The sequence below is a fragment of the Cyprinodon variegatus genome, unplaced genomic scaffold (assembly GCF_000732505.1).
Source record: "Cyprinodon variegatus isolate N-32 unplaced genomic scaffold, C_variegatus-1.0 Scaffold1018, whole genome shotgun sequence".
In the NCBI taxonomy this organism is placed as follows: Eukaryota; Metazoa; Chordata; class Actinopteri; order Cyprinodontiformes; family Cyprinodontidae; genus Cyprinodon; species Cyprinodon variegatus.
This window is the reverse complement of record NW_015151471.1, coordinates 250981-251894: the sequence shown is the minus strand read 5'-3', so window position 1 is coordinate 251894 and position 914 is coordinate 250981. Positions and strand designations below refer to the sequence as shown.

The 914-nt window shown below is 29.9% G+C and overlaps 1 protein-coding gene across 1 annotated transcript in view; it reads right to left on the bottom strand.

Moving 5' to 3' along the window:
• Window positions 1–914, bottom strand: part of rap1gap2 (RAP1 GTPase activating protein 2) — a 100743-nt gene that overhangs the window by 32656 nt on the left and 67173 nt on the right. The window lies entirely within an intron of this gene.

Genomic DNA, 914 nt, shown 5'->3' with positions numbered 1-914 from the left:
TATAAATATATATATATTTATATACATATATAAATTTTATATATATATATATATATATATATATATATATATATATGCAAGGCTATTTCTTGCATTATGAATTGAAAAACTATTTGGATGGGAAGCAAAATGTCTTCAAACTAGGAAACAAGGTCCGGTGTTTTTTTTTTTTTAAGTTTCTTGGAAGGCAGGGAGAGTATTTATCACTAATAAGACTAACTTTCTCTTAAAAAGCTGTTCTTTTGACCCTCAATTCTTGGCCTTACAGTTTAAATATAAAGATTTAAAACATAAAACTATATAGATAAAAATAAATAAATTATTTCAAACACAAAAGCGACAGTTTTTCATGCTGCTACCACTGAGTTTAGTAACAGCTTTTCAAGCTTTTGAACCTGGTCATTAGTCTGATGCCACTCTTACATCAGAGATCTGGCTTTGAAATAATTACTGTTTGCATGTAAAGGAACCAGTGAGATTGCAACAGTTTTCTTTCAGCCAGCTGACCAGCAGTGCACTTGGTTTGAGCATTATTCTGAGCTGTTATACAGAAATCTCTAGTTACTTTATGGACTTCCTTATACGTAACTGCATGAAGAAGAAATTATTTAAAAAAATATGTTTACTAATTTTTTTGTTTTCTCATCTGCCTGACAGCGAACTCAGAAACCAAAGAGTTTATATATTCTAGGGGCAATTTTTGCATCATTGATGCAGCTGATGTAAAAGAGTTTTTGCAGAGATATAAGCAATAATTAACTTTTCATTCACAAAAACATAGATACATCTTTAGAAGGTAAAAGAATTAGGAGGGGAAGAGGGAGAACAGTAAGAATATTTTAATCAAATCTATATTTAGAGTCAATTGTTCATCATTATTCCAAACAGTTAAAGTTGGACGTTGTTTTCCAAGT